A 9,800-nucleotide genomic window follows, 5' to 3' on the forward strand; every position below is an offset into this window, starting at 1 on the left:
CCCTGATTGGAGAAATTGGAAGTGTTACAACTGACCCACGTTACAACTATCCCCGGTCTCCCCTATTCCATTAACATCAGCCTTTGGCTGTTTACCCTCTGTTTGAGACTGATGGTTGAATTGTGGGCATCATTTTACATAGGGGTTCTTGATGGGCAAACAGTGCAGTGGGTGGTCTTCTGTTTGAAGAGGAGAACATGCAAATGAAATGGACTGCTGAAGCTGCATGTGAACATGTCATGGTGTGCTGAGGGACTGACACTGGAGTAGCTCCTCACTAAGGAGTGGAATTTGATCAAAGATGGGCCTTCTGGCTTATTGTGGCACACTGCATTTATCAAAGTGCCCAGTGACTGAAAAAATCAGTGTTGGTAGCATTCTGCTGCGTTTCCAAAGCATAAAACATATATTCTTCGACTTCATGGTTTGCCTTCATTCATTTTTTAAAAGCTGCACTCTTGTATTGCTGTAAAAATGTTCAGATTCTTGAAAATCCTTCAGCAGTTTCCTGTGATGTTGAATGCAGGTCTGGAGGTCAAGACTTTCACGCTTCGCTTTCCTCTTACATGCCCTTGGGGTGGCCCATTCTAGGAAATCGGACATTTGCCAAGAATCATTTCTTCAAACCTCTTCATGCTTTTCTTCATCCTAGCTACCTTGTCAGAATGCAGCATCACACATTTGGATGTACTGTTGACACAGCTATAACAGTTTCAAGGAGCACAGCTCCAAACTCCCACTTTTGTCTTTGCATACACACCTCTAAACACTGTTTCTGTGGTGTAAAAAAAAACATCACATGCTTGCTTGATGCCTTTAACAGCTTAGGCTACGTTCACACTGCAGGCGAAAGCGCATCAAATCCAATTTTTTTGACCCTATGCGACCCATATCCGATCATGGTATGACAGTGTGAACGGCACAAATCCATCCATCCATTCACTTCCGCTTATCCTTTTCAGGGTTGCGGGGGGCGCTGGAGCCTATCCCAGCTGTCATAGGGCGAGAGGCAGGGTCCACCCTGGACAGGTCGCCACTCTGTCGCAGGGCTAACACACAGGGACAGACAACCATTCACACTCACATTCACACCTAGTGGCAATTTGGATTATCCAATTAACCTATCCCCACAAGCTGCGTGTCTTTGGATGGTGGGAGGAAGCCAGAGCACCCGGAGAGAACCCACGCAAACACGGGGAGAACATGCAAACTCCACACAGAAAGACCCCGGCCTGATGTTGGAATTGAACTCAGGACCTTCTTGCTGTGCGGCAACAGTGCTAACCACCGTGCCACCGTGCTGCCCACACAAATCCGATATTTTCAAATCCGATCTGGGTCACTTTCGTATGTGGTACTGAATCCGATACATATCCGATGTTTCAGAAAGCGACAGCTGTGTGAATGGTCAAGTCGCATTAAATCCGTCTTTTATGTCACTGACACAAGACAGACGCCAATTATCAGCGCCAGAGAAGCGCCCGAGAAGACATCGCGAACGCTTCCCTGGCCATCCGGTGAAACTGCTGGGAAGACAACGTTGGAGAAACGTGAACATTTTATTTGTACTGCATAACCTGCAGATTCTGACAGAAATCTGCAACTATCCTTTGAAGCACCGCACCGCTCCTCTAAAACAGCAATAAGGATCATTATTAGGTTATCTACATTATTATGTAAATAACAAAATAACTTAAAGCAAAACTTGGGAAACATGAAGTCCGAAGTCTTTATATTAAGGGCCATCAGTCAAACAATATAGTTTGCTCTGGGTCTAAACAGAGCACGTTGTGTGTGACGTCTTCTTTTGCGCATGCGGGCCGCTTTGAGCGTTCACACTAGAGCGCGTTTGCTGTCGCATTTTATTTGTAGTGTGAACGAGCAGACAAAAAAATCGGATTTGATCAAAAAATCGGAATTGAGCATTAAGACCTGCAGTGTGAACGTAGCCTTAGATTACTTTGATCTGTGCTGTCAACATTTCATGGAAAGTGCACCAAAATTTGAAGCAATATGAGCACAAAAGTTGGGATGGCAGCATCTGCAGTTGCTCAAATGAGCCATTCTAACAGAGCAACTGCACCAGAGTATGCTTTAATCAAACCAAACCTGCCAAGTGTGAGCACATTCATGCTTTAGCATATTTAACACATAGTCTTCCAGTATTTAATGCAGATCTGCAATTCTGCAGGAACCCACTGACTCAATGAAATAGCATGTTATGTATTAAATGTGCATTAAATATTTTTAGGCTATTCCTTAAAAATTCTTGGATACTATGAATTATACTTTGACAGTGTTTTGCAGTTTACAGTGCCATGTGTAAATACAAAAGAGGAGAAAAGCATTAGGGACGAAATGCATAATCCATCATATTTCAGACTGTGTCTCAGGAAAACATCAGTAAAATCTTAACTCCCTAGATGCAGTCAGTGAAATCCATCTGCTGTCACTGGAAGCTGAAAGAATTCAAAGATTTAAAAGTAGCTCTCCCGGCTCTGCCTATCCTTATGCTGCAGTTTACAGTCTTCTGTTACGTTATGTTTCATGTGATTTCCCATGTCATGTATTCACAATGTTTACTCCCCGTAGTGGAGATGCACTCCCCGCTGGCACATTACAGTCACTCTGGTTTGACTAGTCATGGCAGTGCAGTCTCCAGAGACAATTTTAATATGACCAGAATCAACTTTCTATGCTGAATCCATCTCCACGCTGAATTTCTGTGTCCTGTCAAACACTTCATGTGTCTGATCATATTCACCTATATGGAGCTTTGCAGAATGCCTCTTTTTGGAAGATGGGGTTGTATTTGTCTGCTGCTTTTCTGGATGCCCACTGTCTCTATGTGCCGGTGCAATAATCAGGACTGACACAGGCACAGAGACCATAATCCCCATTGATTAGAAGCCTAAGATCAAAGGCTTCCACTGCTGTCACTCTCACCTCGTCTCCACTCTGCTTAGCCTTCCTCTTTGTCTACCATCCCTCTCTCCATCTCTTTTGATTTTCCCTCTCCTTTTTGTCTGTGTATATGTTTCTCATGCTCTGGGCTTCGACTTGTTATTCTCCTGCCATTCAAGCCCTTGTATCGCCTTCTCATCCGTTGTCTCTCTCTCAGTAGCTGCTCGACATGCTACCAATACCCAGAGGATAAGCTCAATCAGAGCACTTCAGTCAGAATAAACTGGCTCACTCTGAAATAAATTTTGTTTCTGCATGCTTGACCACATATTTGCTAGCTAAGTTGATTCAAAATCATGGCTGCTGCTGCCTCTTCTCATATTTAATGACTGCAGGAGTAATCAAACTGTTTAATCAGTCTAAAGGTTGCAAACAAAGCAGCAACAAAAATTGTCAATTGCTATTCCACTATCATCGTTTTTGCCTCCTGTCTTCCATTTTACTCTTTTTTGCTACAAGTAATTGTTCTCTCTCTGCTGCTATCGAACCTCTACAAGTGTTCCATTACGATGATAAAGAAGCTATCCATGGCGAGTTTTCCCTGGTTCCCTTCAATTTTAAACTATATAAAACAAATCAAGGATATACATCTGCATTCTGATGTGTTCATTTGTGTCAGTCTCAACAACCTTATAGTCTATTGTGATCGACTAGAGTTTCTTGGAGGTTAAATTCACGCTTGCTATTAGATGCTGTCTGGCTGACTGCTTTGTTCTTAGTTTCATTTATAGTTTATTTTTTTATTCTCATTTCTCTAGTTTTCCAGGGTCTCCAGTCCTGGTTGTATTTTAATTCTAGTTACACTTTGTACCTAATGAGTTAATTACTTTCCTCTGTGTTTCCTTCTACTTCCTCCCCGTGTGTTTTCCCTCCTGTTAAGCACACATGTTCAGTGTTTCAGTTCCGATTGAAATTATTAACGGTTTTATTTTGGTAATCATTTGTCTCCTGTGTTTTACATTTAGTTGTACTTCCTCCCCTGTCATTATCCAGATTAGTTTCAGCTGTGTCTTGTTACTTTCCTTCCTCCAATTCCCTGATTTAACAGGATTAAAAACAAAAAACAGAATTTCAAAAAATGTAAAAAATGAAAACTACATATTACCAACCCACAATGAAAAAATAATAACTACGTTCAAAAAAAGAAAAGGAAACAACCAAAGAAAACCAAAAAAAAAAAAAAGAAAACAGGCTATTTAAACATACACATAATGAGAGATGGAAACTGCATATCATCAATAAGGCGGTAAAGCCTGAAGAAACATCCATTAAAAAAAGAAACATCCTGAAATTGAAACAATGATTTAATTATACTGACACATGTATGTTGATCTGATTATTTCTAGACTGAAATAGTGCTTATTCAAGAGAAGTGGTGTGTATCCCTGTCAATTCAAACCAATACTTTTTGCAGGCCTTCAAAGAGGAGGTCTATATATCTAGGCAGGTAGAAAAGGTCTTCTCTTACTTCTGTGCTACCCAAATTAGCCGAGCCTCCCCACGCACCGATTTATAAAAGCAGACAAAAGAAGACAATAAAGACACATCAATAAAGACTTCCACAATGTTCAACTGCTGTTTTCATATAATCAAGACAATGACACAGGATAAGTAAAACTAGAACCAAGAGACAGAGAACAAACAGCTGCCAGAATAAACAGCACACCACTAAGTAACCACATAGACTTCGTGATATTTACTTCATATTGTTCTTGTGTCTGCATTTCAGTCCATTCTTCTATCCAATTGATGACAAAGTCAGAAACATTTAAATCTCCAGCTGAAAGACTGCTGTCTGTCCTGATTCTCAGTCACAATCAAAAGGTTCACATAAATGTTAAAACCACAAGACCAACATTGCAAGTAAAAATAATTTCACACAATAATTTCACACTGCAAAAATATACTTTTTTCTTCTATGTAACACAATTAATAATGTAATTAATGTGGCTTCATACAGAAGTAACTTGTGAAAATACTGAACACTTTATTAACCTGCAGTTAAAATGTAAGATGAAATTAAATTATGTTGAAGTGATTAATATGCACACAACAATCACTGCTGTAAGGACTGCCAGAAAAAATATTATGCATGGTGTGTAAACTGTGAAACTGGTCCTAATCATAATCCTGTTTATGCAACTAATAGATTTACTTTATTATCCGGGAAAAAAAAAATTCTGTTTGAAGTACTGGCGCTCAAGACCAATCCTACGGACACCTGCTACATTCCTGATAATCACTGCCTAAAATTAAAATCTGTGCAAGATTCTCCCCAGTTCAGTGTATAAGCAGTGTAGGTTGTGTTCCTATTTTGTCCCAGGGCTGAAAATTTAATTAAGAGATAAAGATGCTAAAGCTGTTTAACCCATGTGTAATTACACAGAGCAGTGCATCATATTCCCAAATCAGAGAGTGCGACTCAAACTTACATATCATCAATAAGGCAGTAATGCCTCGTACCTGAAGAAACATCTATTTATAATATTATATTAAATTACGGATACTAATTTAAGTTTACTGCCATGTGTATGAACTGTATATTCCTTCTAGACTGGAAAAATGTTTATTGAAGAGTGAAAAAAGAAGTGCTGTGTCTCTCTCTGTCAATTTAAATCAACACTCTTTGCAATCCTTCAAAGATGAGGTCTATACATGAACATAAACACTGGCATCAACGTCATCCACTTGGGTAGATTACATCGTAGTCTCTGTACACAGATTTGCCCAAGAAGTTTAAATCAGCTGTAAGGAGCAAGAATAAGATGGAACAGTGTCAAGAAACTGCTTAGCATGTTGGAGTCTTAATGGAATTAACCTGGAGAATTGCTGTACTAGCTCAGAACAGCTATGCGCTACAGCCCACAGATCATGGCTGCGGCTTCTCCAGTCTATATGTCGAAGTATCCTTGGGCAAGCTACTGAAAGTTACCATCAGAGTGTGAGTGTGTGCATGAATATTAGGCAAAATGCTTAAAGGCACAGAATGTCTTCCTCCCTTCATCCCAACCAGTCAGGGCAGATGGCTACCCCTCCCTGAGCCTGGTTCTGCTGGAGGTTTCTCTCTGTTAAAAGGGAGTTTTTTGTTCCCACTATCGCCAAAGTGGTTGCTCATAGGATTCATATGATTGTTGGGGGTTTCTCTGTTTTCTTTGGATTATTGTAGCGTCTTTACCTCACAATATAAAGCGCTTTGAGGCAACTGTTCTTGTGATTTTGCGCTGTGTAAATGAAATTTAACTGAATATTTAATTGAATTGAATGAAGATGTTGAAAGTACCGTGTGTGTGTGTGTGTGTGTGTGTGTGTGTGTGTGTGTGTGTGTGTGTGTGTGTGTGATTGGTTGAATGACGCTTGCAGTACAAAGCACTTTAAATGCTCCGATAGAGAAGTAAAGCACTGTATAACTAACTAATACAAACTTAGAGATACTTGATCTGAATGTATTACTTGTGTACATTTGTTATTTAGGATACAGCAATTAACCTGAAACTGACACTGAAGCTAAATAAATAACAGACACCTGACTGAACAAATCACAATGCCGACATTTCAGCAATCTGCAGGCAGAAGAACATTAACAGCTGATTGCATGCTCTCTCATGCATGTTTGCAATAGATGACTTTCTGTCAGAACCTTTTCACGCCTGAATAGGAGCAATTAGAAACTCTGGACTATACATGGGGGTTAATACCGAAAGATCAGATGGTCTATGTTTTTATCTTGGTTTGATGATCGCTAGCTTTCTGTGTTTGTAAAGAATATGGATCATTTGTATGCAACACTGTATGTGTGTGTGTGTGTGTGTGTGTGTTCCTGTCTAGCTATCTTTGTGAGGACTGAAATCTGCATTCTACTATACTTGTGAGAACCAACAGTCACTTGCGAGGACACACAACCCGGTCCTCACAAATTTGAAGGCATTTAAAGCCATTTTTGAGGCTCAAAGTGTGGTTTTAGTGTCAGGGTTGCAATTAGGTTATGGTTAGGTATAAGAGAGAGCTTGATTTAGTTCTCTTTTGCTGAAGTTTTTATTGCATGGTCCTAGGGGCTGCTGGATCATCCAGTTTTCTCCTTTAAGGCTCCTAGGGTTAGGGTTAGGCATTCATTTTTAATGGTAAGGGTAAGGGGCTAGGGAAAGCATTGTGTTAATGAAGGTCCTCGCTAAGATAGCTGAACGGGGTTGTGTGTGTGTGTGTGTGTGTATTTGTATAATCTTTGTGATGACCAAAAAAAGGTCCTATATTTGTGGGTACCAACAGTCACTTGTGGGGATCAAATTAGGGGAGGGCTTAGGGTTAGCCTAGTGAAAGCATTATGTCAATTTGATGTCCTCATTAAGGAGTGAAAGCGAGTTTTGTGTGTGTGTGTGTGTGTGTGTGTATGTGTGTGTGTGTGTTTGTATAGGTGTGTGTGTGCACTATGTGAGAGAAAGCTGACAATTCATTTGTGTTTCTATTAGAAAGCCACTAATGGTGATGAATACATACATGGAAATTAGCCCAAGATGAGGGCTAATTGTCTGATTAGATGTGCTTCAGGTTGATAGATTCACAATAAGTCCATGCACATAAAGCAGTCATTAAGGAACATTAGACCATTAAATTGAACATTACACTATAGCCAGAGGGAAAAATATGGATGTTCATTAATGTGTCTCGACACGTAGGTGAGTGCCTATGTTTGTGTATGCGGACGGTACCTTCTCCGTGAGGACTTTGTTCTCTTGTAGCCAATCTCCCCCTGACTCTGCACCTGTCCAAGAGAGTGGAACATTAAATTAGCATTAGAGCAATTCCACATTTGAATCGCTTTATCCCGGACTTAAGAGTTACAGCGCTCTCTGGAGATGATTTGAAATGCAAATTGCTCAGTGGTAAAGATGCACAGGCATTAGCACTGCTAACACTGCAGAGGTGTTTATTACACCCACGTACTACATAACGAACTGAGATGTATGCAAACCACAGGTAAAGACGTGCAGTTCAGCCTTCTTAAGTCATCTCTGTCTCTTGTAGATTGTCTGTGTCTATATATACTAAATTAGCAGTAAAAGTCAACACATATATTCACTGACAAATAAGTCCTGTCTATTATGCCTCATTTATAATGGCAGAGTAACAGTGGGACATTGCAATGATACTGAAGACACACACACACACACACACACACACACAAAAACCTATAAACATACAAACAAAAGCTCACACAGGTATGTATGTACACATCCCCTTGCTGAGAAAAAAACGGCCAATATCAAAGCTATGTATCAACAAGGAAAACAGAAAAAGGACTTGTTTGCTTTCCTTGTTTGTTGTACTATTGAGTTTTTTTTGTTGCAACAAACCTCCTGAGGCATAGTCGCTCAAATACATACACATGCACCCACACAAGACACAAAATCCAAGCCCTCTTTGCTCTAGTGGGTGTCTCACTCACCCTCCGAGACACAAAATAGCATGCTCTGCTGGCCGCAGCTCCTTTCAGATTAGAGCGGTTGCAAATTCTCTGAAATTGGTGTCATTTTCACTTTGGCTTATTCCAGCAAAGAAGGTTGATTAAGTAAACAAAAGAACTAGACTCCTCTGTTAGTTCTTCAAACATTACAGGCGGGAGAGATATTCATCTCCATCTGTGCTCTTCATGAGGGAAATAAACATGCAAAGTCACTGTTTACAGTTCTGCAATATTATTTTCAAATATATATATATATATATAACAATATGAAATTTATTGTGTGTTTGCTACTTTGTATGCAGGATGAAGCCTCTGCTGGGCTGATAAGCAATCATGTGCTAACACATTAACCCTATTTATTTAGTAAAAAGGAATTCAGAGTAATATTTTCTGGTGTTTTGTAAAAACATCTTCTATAATCTTCACTCATACATGTGAAAAAAATGTCTCTGTCTTTAGCAGCTGAATGCATCGCTATCTCTCCACCATTTGGTCACTGGTCTGCCGTTTGCAGCAGGTTTATTAGAACAGTTTTGTTCACTGCTGCTAGAAATGACTCAAGCCAAGATCATGAGCTGAAAAACAGGATACAGCAGAATGAAAAATGGCTGAGGTAACAAGAAAAAATATTTAACTAAAAGGGAAATAAGAAAGCAGAAGAGTCATCGGTTCCAGATGAGTGTGATATATCCAGGTGACACTCGGTGGACCCTACCACCTACCCTTAACTCCTCTTTATAATGTTTTTTGCCACTGGAAGAAACACTTGACACATGACTTTGCCTAGACTGTCTAGATACCGTTCAGTGACCTCAGGCAACCTCCTGCCAATCAAATTACCTATGATTTCTGTAAATGCATAGCCCATGCCATTGTTGGTGAATGGCTGCTGTCGTTGGGTGAAATTAGTTGCAAACAGGGTTATGCACAAAAAATCTCCTTGGTTTTGATTTAGTCGCTAGCAGATACTGCAGCAACCTATAGTGTTACTCCCAAATGTCAGCAAACACATGCCAACTTTCAAATCAGTTTTTGGGTTTGCTCATTTCTGTTCTGTCTTTATTATTTGTTATTCTTTTTTTATTTAAATTTTTATTAGTTTCATCATTAGTTTTAGTCTTTTTTCATTATTCTCATATGGGGGGAATAAGCCAGAGGTAATATTTATTTAAATTAGTATAGGTATTACAATAAAATAACAAAACTGTGAGCAGTTGATTTGCAATCTCGATGATATCATATACCTTTTTGCAACCAATTACACGTAGTGACAGCAACCTCCTGCAACCACTCACCAACCAGTCAGGGAATACACATTTTTCCCTAACAACCAACTGATGGTTGACCGGGGCCAAACATAGTTGTTATATATATATAT

At 39.7% G+C, this 9,800-nt stretch overlaps 1 protein-coding gene across 3 annotated transcripts in view; it reads right to left on the reverse strand.

Annotated features, from left to right (window-relative positions):
• Positions 1–9,800, reverse strand: part of tnr (tenascin R (restrictin, janusin)) — a 198,196-nt gene that overhangs the window by 96,347 nt on the left and 92,049 nt on the right. For all 3 annotated transcript variants that reach the window (XM_014332926.2, XM_014332928.2, XM_014332924.2), the window contains exon 3: positions 7,668–7,720. The gene's annotated coding sequence lies outside the window, so the exon portion shown is untranslated. The remainder of the gene's footprint in view (positions 1–7,667; positions 7,721–9,800) is intronic.

The sequence above is a fragment of the Haplochromis burtoni genome, unplaced genomic scaffold (assembly GCF_018398535.1).
Source record: "Haplochromis burtoni strain Fernald_Lab_line unplaced genomic scaffold, NCSU_Asbu1 Contig_3, whole genome shotgun sequence".
NCBI lineage: Eukaryota > Metazoa > Chordata > Actinopteri > Cichliformes > Cichlidae > Haplochromis > Haplochromis burtoni.